General features: G+C 39.7%; 1 pseudogene; it reads left to right on the top strand.

Annotated features, from left to right (window-relative positions):
* The first annotated feature begins 9,727 nt into the window (after positions 1 to 9,727).
* Positions 9,728 to 10,970, top strand: LOC141501364 (peroxisomal membrane protein PEX13 pseudogene; annotated as a pseudogene).
* Positions 10,971 to 11,685: the final 715 nt, after the last annotated feature.

The raw sequence follows: 11,685 nt of genomic DNA, 5'->3' as shown, positions 1-11,685 counted from the left end.
ATGCCCTAATACATGGTCAATTGTGGTGTGGTTGCCATGTATCATTGAAAAAAAAAGATTTATTCCTTTCTATACCCATTCAATTTTCTCTTCAGGTTTATCTTATTTATCATTTTCTAAAATTTCATTTACCTCCTTAACTTCTCTCATGTTTATTTTATGATTAGATTTATCTAATTCTGAGAGAAAGAGTTTGAGGACCTCCATCAATATTGTTTTGCTATCTATGCCTCACTGTAACTCATTTAGTGTCTTCTCTAAGAATTTGGAGACCAGAGCATATATGTATAGTATTAAAATTACTTCATTGTCTATGGTAGTTTTTTGGAAGATGTAAGTTTTTCTTTGTTAACCCTTTAAATGAGATTAATTTTTCTTTTTTTTTTCTTCCTAAGAAAAAGAATGCTGCTTCTGCTTTTTGTCATTTCATTCGAAACAAAACATTTTCTGCTCCAGCCTTTTGCCTTTATTCTGTGTTTATCTGCTTCAGGTATGTTTTTTTTTTTTTTTTTGTAAACAGTGTCTAGTTGGATTCTAGTTTTTAAAAAGTGGTTATCCACTTCTCTTTCTTGCAAAGTTCATCCCATTCACAATCACAAATATAATTGTTAACTATTCATTCCCCTCCTTATCTCCTCTCTCTAACTTTCTTCTTTTGCCATATGTTTCCTTACTAGAGTTTTGTTACTTAATAGCACTTCTTTAAATTTGCCCCAATTCTCCCTTTTATTTTCATTTTCTCCTTTTGTTTGTTTTCCTCTGCTTTCTTCCCTCATTTCTGTAAGTCCTTCCTTCCTTTTCCCTCATTTTTCTTCCTAATGTCTGAACATGAAGATAAATTTCTAAACCCAGAGTGACTTTGTTATTCTCTCTTTTGAGCCAAATCCAATGAAAGTGAGATTCAACTAATTCTCACCCTTTCCTTTCTTTCTTCATACTATAATATGTCACTTTGCCTTGTCATACAATGTGATTCATCCCATTTTGCCTCATCCTTCCTCCCATTCCATTACAATTCTGACTTTTTAATGTATTTTTTTAGAATCATTCCATCAAAATCAACTTATGTCCATACCTTCTTTCTCAGAATATTCAAATAGAAATATAACTCTCAAGAGTTATAAGAATGATCCTCCCATATAGAAATGTAAGCAATTTAATATTATTGAATAAAATTCTTTTTCTTTTCCCATGTTTGCCTAATTATGTTTCTAATTTTTAAAAATTTTTTGTTGAGTTCTGTTTTTTTAATCGGGAATGTTTGAAAGTTACTACTTTGTTAAATATCTGTCTTTTCCTTGTCTCTTTTTCTGTGAAGTTGATTCTTGATTGTGATTCAAGGTCCCTTGCCTTCTGAATAATCATATTCTAGGTACTTTGATCCTTTTTTTTTAATTTATTTTTTTATTCTCATTTTATACAAATGTTTTTTTTTACATTAATAAAATATTCTTGTTTACAAGTAAACAAAATACCCCTCCTTCTCCCCCATGAATATAGATAGACTTGTTTGGGCGAAAAAAGTAAAGGGGAGAGGAAATAAATTAAACTAAAAAAATAATAATAGTAATAATTGTAGGTATGGCCAGGTGGCACAATGGACGAAGCAACAGCCCTGGAGCCACGAGTACCTGAGTCCACATCCAGCCTCGTAAACTCTATAATCACCCAGCCATGTGACATGCAAGCCACCAGATCCCCACTGCCCTGCAAAAACCAAAAAAAAAAACAAGAAAGAAAGAAAAAAAGACCCAAAATAAAATAAAATAGTAATAATAGTAGGGGTGGCTGGGTGACAGACAGAGCATTGGCCCTTGAGCCAGGAGCACCTGGGTCCAAATCCAGCCCCAGACACCCAAAGATCACCCCACTATGTGGCCCCAGGCAGGGCATCCAGCCCTACTTGCCCTGCACCCTCCCCCCAAATAATCATAAAAAAAATGTGCTTGAGTCTTTGTTCCAACACCAGCAACTCTGTCATGGGTGGATCTCATTCTTTATGATAAGTCCATCACAAAAGGTATTTCCATATTTTTCCACAATTGCCATTGCTGATCGCAACTCCCTCCTTTCTTATTTCTCCACTACCATGTACTCTATTTTCTCTCTCCTTTCACTATGACTCTGCTGTAGGGTAGCTGAGTGGCACAGCAGACAGATCCCTGGTCCCGGGCCCAAGAAGCCCTGAGCCCCCTTACCACCCCTTAGGCCCAGAATCTACCTGGCCCTGTGGTCCTGGGCAGGCCTTCCATTCCCAGCCCCTTGCAAGAAGTAAGAAAGAAAATGTGTTATATCTGGCCACTCTCCCCCCATGGTCCATCCTCTCCTCCTTTATTCACTTCCCCACCCCTTCCCCCTGCTCCCCCCTCCTTCTTACTCCAGATGTCTATACCCCATTGAGTATATTTGCTGTTTCCTCTCCTAGCCATCTCTGATGAGAGCAAAGTTTCCCTCATTCCCCCTTGCCTCCCCCCTTCCATATCATTGCAATAGCTCATTGTAATAAAAAAAAAATCTTATGTGAAATATCTTGGACTATTCCCCCTCTCCTTTTTCTTTCTCCCATTCCATTTCCCTTTTTTTTCTATTGACTCCATTTTTATACCATATTTTATCTTTGAATTCATCTTTCTCCTCTGCTTCAACTATAAAAGCTCTCTCTACCTGCTCTATTAACTGAGAAGGTTCATATGAGTATTATCAGTGTCATTTTTCTATGCAGGAATACATGCAGTTCATCCTCATTAAGTCCCTCATATTTCCCCCCTCTCCTCCAATCTCCATGCTTCACCTGGGTCCTGTATCTGAAGATCAAACCTTCTGTTCAGCTCTGGCCATTCCAAAAGGAACCTTTGAAATTCCCCTGGTTCATTGAAAGTCCATCTTTTTCCCTGGAAGAAGAAATTCAGCCTTGCTGGGTAGTTCATTCTTGGCTGCATTCTAAGCTCTCTTGCCTTCTGGTATATTGTATTCCAAGCCCTACGAGCTTCCAATGTAGCTGCTGTTAAGTCCTGTGTGATCCTGACTGCAGCTCCACAATATTTGAATTGTGTCCTTCTGGCTGCTTGTAATATTTTCTCTTGGACTTGGGAGTTCTGGAACTTGGCTATAATATTCCTATGGCTTGGTTTTTTGGGATCTCTTTCTCTGGGGTATCGGTGGATTCTCTTCATTTCTATTTTGCCCTCTGCTTCTAGAATATCAGGGCAATTTTCCTGTAGTAATTCTTTGAAAATGATGTCAAGGCTCTTTTCCTGATCATGACTTTCAGGTATTCCAATAATTTTTAAATTATCTTTCCTAAGACTGTTTTCCATATCAGTTGGTTTTTCAATGAGATGTTTCACATTTTCTTCTAATTCTTCATTTTTTTGGTTTTGAAGTATTGATTCCTGATTTCTGATAAATTCATTAGTCTCCCTGAATTCTATTCTTTGTCTGAATGATTTGTTCTCCTCAGAGTTTTCTTATCTCTTTTTCCATCTGGCTAATTTTGCTTTTTAAAGCATTCTTCTCCTCAATAACTTTTTGAACTGTTCTATCCATTTGACCTAAGATGGTTTTTAGCAAGCTATTTTCTTTAGCATTTTTTTGGATTTCCTTGACTAAGCTGCTGACTTCATTTTCATGTTTCTCCTGCATCTCTCTCCTTTCTTTTCCCAGTTTTTCTTCCAACTCCTTCATTTGATTTTCAAAGTCTTTTTTGAGCTCTATCATAGCCTGAGCCCAATTTCTGTTTTTCTTGGAGTCTTTAGATGCAGGAGCTTGTGCTGCCTCACCTTCAGACTGAGTATTTTGGTCCTTCTTGGGCTCATTTGCAAAATATTTCTCAATAGTCTTCTTTTTGTTTCTCTGTTTGCTCATTTTCCCAGCCTGCACCTGGTTTGGGGTGTTTCTTGAGCTTTTGGGACACTCCCACAAGGGTCTCAGTGTGTGAGGTTCTGTCCTCCCTCCTGGTCTGTGAATGACCATAAGCTCCCCCCTCTGCCAAGGGGCTGATGTGGGGGGGCTGCTGTTCTATGAGGGGGCCTAGACTGTGGTCAGTATCTGAATGTGGTCAGAGCACCAGAGTCCTGTTTCAGGGGCAGAGGACAGAGCTAGGCAGTCTCTCTTCACTCCCCTCCCTCAGCTCAATGGGCTCATGCCCTGGGGGCTCCTGCTTAGTGACTCAGCCTGTTTCTGTTTCCTGGATCAGGGCTGGGGAAAGACAATGCCACTTGCTGTGTGCCCTGAGGGCTGGGCTCCAGCTGCTCACTCTGGCAGAGGTCCCCTGCTGTTCCCCCACTTTGTGCGCGGTGCTCCTCGGGGTGCAGCTCAGGAGACTACCCTGCTGCTGTGAGCTGAGACCCCCAGTGTCCTGGGGCTGCCTCTAGGAGGCTGAGGTTCTTTGGCTCTGGTGGGCCACCCCTCTGGCGGGCCCCCTCTCCAACCCAGGGAGCAGAGCCTTTCTGCTCTTTTCCAGTTTACCTTGAGTAGGAGAACTGCCTCACTGGGTCCCTTTGTGGGTTCTGTCTTTCGAAAGTTTAGTTAGAATCCTTAGCTGATGAATTTTATCAGAGAGCTCCTAAGACTGGATCCCTTCTTGTCGCCATCTTGGCTCTGCCCCCTACTTTGATCCTTTAATGCTGATATTTCCAGATCTTATGTTATCCTGACTGTGGCTTCTTAGTATTTGAATTGCAATTTTCTGGTCACATGCAAGATTTTCTCCTTGATCTAATAATTCTGCTATCTGGTTATAATATTACTTGGTATTTTCATTTGGGGATTCTCTTTTTTTTTTTTTAAGTGTTGATGAGTGGATTCTTTCTATGACTATTTTCCCCTTAGGGCAGTTTTGCTTGAGGATTTCATGACAGATGTTTTCCAGGCTCTTTTTAGCATCATGGATTTCAGGAATTCTAATAATTCTCAAGTTATCTCTTATGTATTTTTTTTATCCTCATTAGTTGTTTTTTCAAATGATTATTTTACAATTTCTTCTATTTTTCATTATTTTGATTTAACTTAGCTGATACTTAATGCCTCATAGAATCCTTAGTTTTCACTTAACTCAGTCTATTTAATAAATTATTTTCTTCTGTTAGCTTTTGCATTTCCTTTTTAATTCTATTTTTAAAGGAACTGTGACTTTCCATTTTTTTGGCATTTGAACAATTGTTTTCTTTTTAAAGATTAATTTTCTTCAATCAATTTTGTGTTTCACAAGATGTTGAATTTCTGATGTATTCATTTTTACAGTTTTTCTAATTTCTTTTAAAAATCTTTTTTTGAGTTATTTCAAACAGTGTCTTTGGGATGAGGACTCATTCATATTCTCCTGTGCAGCTTCAGATGTAGTACTTTTTCTGTCATCCTCTTCTGAGGTGATGTTTTGTCCCTCTTAATCTTCAAGGTAAGTTCCAACAGATACAATTTTTATTGACTTTTTTATCTCATTCTGAATTTTGTTACTGAGTACTGTCCAAAACTTTTCACGTTGAGGGAGGAAACCATTCACCAACTTTCTGCATTGAGAATCTCAAAAGACTTGCTCACTGGATTGAACTGTCCATGTTGAGAAATAACAGCAGCTTGCTCACTGTGTTAGCTCTTGAGCCTGGTCATGCTAACTAAATAGTGGTCTTGTGTATCTGTGTTAAAGCTCTTCCAGCTGACAGATCTCCTGTTCACCTGTTGAACTGTGACTCCAGGGGCCTTTGTTGCAGATCTTTCTTGTAACTGAAAACTTTCAGTTGATCCCCTCCATTTCTTTACTGAGCACTGGGTTATATTTCCCTGTCCTGGGCACACCCTCACTGCATCAGAGACAGATCTTCTTGGAAAAGTCTCTACTCTGTTCCTTTGTGCATTCTGTCACTCCAGAAACCATTTAGAGTCTTGATTAATGTTGTTTCTGAGGGAAATCTATGAGATCTTACAAAAAGTCCCCTTGGGGTGGCTAGGTTGTGCAGTGGATAGAGCACCAGCCCTGGAGTCAGGAGTACCTGAGTTCAAATCCGGCCTCAGACACAATAATTGCCTAATTGTGTAGCCTTGGGGCCCTTAACCCCACTGCCTTGCCAAAAAAAAAAAACACAAAGTAAAAAAAGTCCCCCTTGTCTCTCTCATCCATTGTGGCTCTACCTGCCGATACTTGTAACTCTTGGGAGTTGTGTTTTAATTAGTACAGTTGGATGGGACATGCTTGGAAAGAGGTTATGGGTATAAAATGACTGATATGAACAAACTTTTAGCTCTTGAGGGTTTTATTTGTATTAGGACAATTAGAGGGATTGTTCTTGAAAAGAGGGTAAAAGTATAAATTTATTATCAGGTAAGAATGCTTATGGTTCTTGAAAATTGTACTTTAAGCTGGACAGTTGAAAGGGGCATGTTTTGATAGAGGGAGTGAGTAAAGAGAAGTATAATACAATTAGGCAATGAAAAAATAGAAGTGATCATGTTGCTAAGAAGGAAGAAAAAGAAAAAAAGATTTAATTATTGGGAGCAGAAAAGTAAAAACAAAAATAATAAAAGAAGAAAGAGAAAATAAAGGGGGGTGGGTTGAAAAAAGGGAGGGCCCATGGGCTGGAAGGAGCTCAGAAGGAAATTCTGAGTTTTTTTGTTATCCTGAGCAGGACTCTGTTACTTTGGTCATACTCAGATCCAGGTAGGAATGTGGGGTCCTAATCTCAGGAAAGGAGTAGAAGAACAACAGAACTCACTGCCTTTTAGCAGAGCAAGTACTCTCCTCACAGTTCTAGGGTAGAGAGGAGTGCCTGTGGTTGCCTTTAGATAGGAACACAGACCAATAGAGAAATCATGGCCTCTCATAAGACTTTGAAAGAATTGAGACTTTGCATATACCTGGGGGTAGCACTGAACACAACTACAAAAACCTTAAAAAACTTAGTACAGGGAGTCTAGGTGGCGCAGTGGATAAAGCACCGGCCCTGGAGTCAGGAGTACCTGGGTTCAAATCCTGTCTCAGACACTTAATAATTACCTAGATGTGTGGCCTCGGGAAAGCCACTTAACCCCATTTGCCTTGCAAAATACCTGAAAAAAATAGTATAGTGTTTTCTCCACTCTGGAAGCAGATTCCCACCTTAAAGTTTGGGAAAATGATAGCAAACATCAGAAGAAATTAATCTGTCTATGGACTTTTGTCTTATGGAAGATCAAAATACACACTCAGAAGAAAATAACAATGGCAAAACTTCATCACTCAAAGTCTGAGTGTGTATTTTGGTCTTAGATTATGGAAGAGCTCAAAAAAGATTTTGAATATCAGGTATGGGAGGTAAAGGGAAAATTAGGAAGAATAATGAGAGTGAGAAAATCATGAAATCTACGTCAGCAACTTAGTGAAAAGATACCAAAGATACCGAAGAAAATAACATCTTAAAAACAAGCATTGGCCAAATGGAAAAAGTGATACAAAGACCAAGGAAGAGAAGAAATGCCTTGAAAGGCAGAATTGACCAAATGGAAAATGAGATTCAAAAATTTGCTGCAGAAAATATTTCCTCAAAATTAAGAATGGAGAAAAGGGAATCTGATGATATTGTGAGAAATCAAAGAAAAATAAAACAAGACCAAGAGAATGAAAAACTACTAGAAAATGTGAAACATTTCATAGGAAAAAAACTGACATGGAAAATGAATAGGAGTGGAAATGCACGGGAGAAAGGGGAAGGAGGGTGGAGGGGGTGGAAGATTAAAGGGAATAAAGAATGTGGGAGGGAGATAGTCAGATGCATATATTTTTGAGGAGGATCAGTGAAAGGAAAGAGAGAATAGAATAAATGAGGGTGGGGAATGGGATGGAAGGAAACACAGTTAGCAATAGCAACTGGGAAAAAATACTGAAACAAGTTTCCCTGATAAAGACTTCATTTATTAAACATAAAGAGCTGAGTAAATTTGCATAAAATAAGAATCATTTCCCAAATGATAAATGACCAAGAGTTATGAACAGTTTTCAGATGAGAATCAAAGCAATCTATTTAAATCATTAAAAAATATCTTAACTCTCCATTGATAGAAAAAATGCAGGTTGGAACAAGTCTCAGGTACTACATTATACCTATTAGATTGCTAATTGGACAGAAGGTGAAAATGATTAATATGTTGAGAGGGATGTAGGGAAATTGAGACACTGATACACTATTTGAGGAATTGTGAATTGATTCAACATCTTGGAACTATAGCCAAAGAACTATAAAGCATGACAATCCTTTGGTCCAGCACTGCCACTAGTATGTGTATATATATGTATATGTATATGTACATGTACATGTATATATATATATATGTATATATATATATGTATATATATATATATATATATATATATATATATATATATATATTCAGGAAAATGTGAAATATGGGAAGAAAAGAACCTATATGTATGGGTATATTCATAGCAGCTCTTTTCTGGTGGTGGGGAGCAGGAGATTTAGGGTATGTCCATCATTTGAAAAATAGCTGAACAAATCGTGGTATGTGTTTGAGATGAAATGCTCTTCTGTTATGAAAAATGATGAAAAGACTTCTGGCCAAGATGGCGGAGAGAAGACAGCCACAGTTCTAAAGTCTCCTGATCTCTTCCCCATCTATCACAGGAAACAAATCTCTTAAAAGAAATCTGACCCACAAAATCCAGAAAGAAAAGCCAGGAGAAAGAACATCTACCTTAGGATTTGTCTCCGGCAGCAACATTGGCTGAATTTGGGTGCTGAGTCTGGGCTCAGAGGGAGGAACAGCCCCAGATCAGCCAGATTAACAGCTGAATTGAAACCAGGAGTCGGAGGGCCCGAGAGCCGGACCTGCTGGATCAGCACTGGGGCTGGATGACAGGGGCTTTGGTTGGCAGAGCAGCAGAGGCACTGGTGTTGGAGTTGTCCCCCTGGAGCTTGGAGACGGGGCTGGGGGGAGAGTTCTGGTGCAGGAGAGCTGGAGACACCATCCCTGGGCTCCTCTGGTCTGAGGAACTCTGAGTCCCATTATAGCTCAGACCTCTTCCCAGTGCAAACAAATGCAAACTATTTCTGCCTCAGGCCCAGGTGTGTGAACAGAAGGACCAGCCCAGCTGAGGAATGACCTCAGGCCAGGGTAAAGCCCACAATTGATTGAAGGCAAAAGAATTCAATAAGTCCAAATCCTCCCTTAAAGCAAAAGAAGAAGGCCTCAGGCAAGGTCACAAACACTCCAGAGAAAGCAACCAACACCTCCTACTGGCCAGCCAGAGAAACTGCACTCAGTGAGTAAAGCCTTTAGCATCCCAAGCCCCAGTGAACCAGCTCCCCCCCCCCCACACACACACACGCACACAACTCAAGGACTTAGCAAAATGAATAAGGGTCAGCGGAAAGGTGGATCCATAGAAAAATTCCTGGAAGGGAAAAGCCTTAACTCAGAGAGACCTGGAACCTCTGAGGAGAATACAATTTGCTCTCTAGCACAGAAAGACTTCCTTGAAGAAATAAGGAAGGAGCTTAAAAATTTGGGAGACACAATTAATACCTTGCAACAAGAAAACAAAACCTTAGAAAGTACAATTGGACAAATACAAAAATGAGAATAAATCTCACAGCATTAATTGGGCCAATACAAAATGAGAATAATTCTCTCAGATCCTCAAATGGGCAAATACCAAAAGAAATTAATTCTCTCAAAACCTCAATTGCGGGATGGCTCGTTGCTCTCCTCATCGGGCCTTCGGCACGGTGACCCGGCTGGCCCACTCGAGAGGAGGGGAGCTGAGCCGAAGGACATGGTGTCTCAGCCGCCGCCGCCGCCACCGAAGCCCTGGGAGGCCCGGAGGATCCCCGGGGCGGCACAGGCGCGGGCCCGGCCCCTCCTTCCAATCTGCTGATTTGGGTCCTAATTTACTGACGAGACCTGGGCAACCAACTCTCACAAGAGAGCCCCCACCGATTCTTCCGAGGCCATCACAGCAGTCAGGAAATAGCACTCTGAACACTTTCAGACCTGCTTATACTTCCTTTTCTTCTGGTTATGGAGCATATGGAAATTCCTTTTATGGAAGCTACAATCCTTACAATTATGGATATGGCAGGTTAGGGCATAATCGATTCCGTATGGATGACCTTCCTCCCAGCAGATTTGTCCAACAAGCTGAAGAAAGCAGCAGAGGTGCATTTCAGTCCATTGAAAGTATTGTGCATGCATTTGCTTCTGTCAGTATGATGATAGATGCTACCTTTCCAGCTGTCTATAACAGTTTTAGAGCTGTCTTGGATGTAGCCAATCATTTTTCCCGATTGAAAATGAATTTCACAAAAGTGTTTTCGGCCTTTGCGTTAGTTAGGACTATACGGTATCTCTACAGACGGTTACAGCAGATGGTGGGTTTAAGAAGAGGCTCTGAGAATGAGGATTTATGGGCAGAAAGTGAAGGTACTGTGGCTTGTGTTGGCCCAGAAGACAGAGCAGCTAACTCAGCAAAATCTTGGCCAATATTCTTGTTCTTTGCTGTTATCCTTGGGGGTCCTTATCTCATCTGGAACCTGCTATCCACCCACAGTGAGGAAGTAACAGCTACTACCAGTTGGGCAAGTGGTGAGGATGACCATGTTGTAGCTAGAGCAGAATATGATTTTGCTGCTGTTTCTGAAGAAGAAATTTCTTTCCGGGCTGGTGATTTGCTATACTTGGCACCCAAAGAACAACAGCCCAAAGTTCGTGGCTGGCTTCTCGCTAGCCTTGATGGTCAGACAACAGGACTTGTGCCAGCTAATTATGTCAAAATTCTTGGTAGAAGAAGAGGTAGGAAAACAGTGGAATTGAGTAAGATTACCGAGCAGCAAGGAGCTTTTACCAACTCGGCCCCAATGAGTGGAACCACTGCATCTGACACTTTGGAGTTGCAGGAAGCTTCCTTTGAATCTGTTTTTGCTGAAAATAATAAGGTTCCAGTTACATCCGAATCCAAAAGTGGAGATAAACAAGAGCTTTGATATCCTTCGTGTTTACTTATAACTGTACTGTTTTCAAAACTACATTTTTGATATTTCTTTAAAAGAAATAGCCCACAATGTAATGCAAACATTTGTTTTGGCTACAATAAGTGTTTTTGCTGCTAGAAAATATTTAAGTTGTACTTTAGTAAGCTAGTTCAGAACACAACCTGGTTACATTCTACAAGTTATTGGAGTAGAAAGTTTTCTTGGTCCTGGATTAAGACTGCCAATTTCTCATCAAATGCCCCATTGTATTGAGTTGTTTTGATGAGCTGTAGATTGTATTGTTTATTGGAATGTAGAACTCTTAATTTTTTAAGACTTGGAACCAGACTGTCTGAATGTCCTCAGAAAATAGGAGACAATATATAAAAAGATGAGAACCAGACCCCCCCCCCCAATAAAAAGATTTATTGATATTTTTTAAGGACCTTAACTACCCAAAGTGTTTTAAGGGCAGGTTAGCCAGAGATGTATCCTTTAAGTAAGAACTTATGAACATTAAGAATTGTATTATCTGCTTTTGATTATTTTTTCAGAATTTTACATTTATAGTTTTTTTTAAATATCTTGAAAAGTTCACTAGAAACACTGTGAATAAAACTATTTCCTAGAATGATTTAAAGACTACAGCACCAAAATGTTCCCTATGATATTGCAATTTTTTTAAATTTGATTTCCATAATATCTATTTCTTGGTGCTTAAGAATCT

Source organism: Macrotis lagotis, chromosome X (genome assembly GCF_037893015.1).
Source record: "Macrotis lagotis isolate mMagLag1 chromosome X, bilby.v1.9.chrom.fasta, whole genome shotgun sequence".
Taxonomy (NCBI): Eukaryota; Metazoa; Chordata; class Mammalia; order Peramelemorphia; family Peramelidae; genus Macrotis; species Macrotis lagotis.
Note: the sequence above shows the minus strand (reverse complement) of the source record. Positions and strands in the feature narration are given on the sequence as shown.